Source organism: Odontomachus brunneus, unplaced genomic scaffold, assembly GCF_010583005.1.
Source record: "Odontomachus brunneus isolate Ranch 3 - 2012 unplaced genomic scaffold, Obru_v1 Obru_scaffold_012, whole genome shotgun sequence".
Classification (NCBI taxonomy): Eukaryota; Metazoa; Arthropoda; class Insecta; order Hymenoptera; family Formicidae; genus Odontomachus; species Odontomachus brunneus.
Window position 1 is genome coordinate 2,932,529 of NW_022639462.1, and position 219 is coordinate 2,932,747.

Below are 219 nucleotides of genomic sequence, written 5' to 3' on the forward strand. Positions count from 1 at the left end.
ACATAGGGTCGAGCATTGTCATGCTGCAAAATCACTTTATCGTGTCTCTCGTTGTATTGCGGCCGTTTGTCTTTCAATGCTCGGCTCAAACGTATCAATTGCGTTCGATACCGATCGCCTGTGATTGTTTCAGTCGATTTTAACAGCTCATAATATGCCGAGCTGGTCCCACCAAATATAGAGCATGACCTTGGAGCCGTGAATATTCGGTTTGGCCGT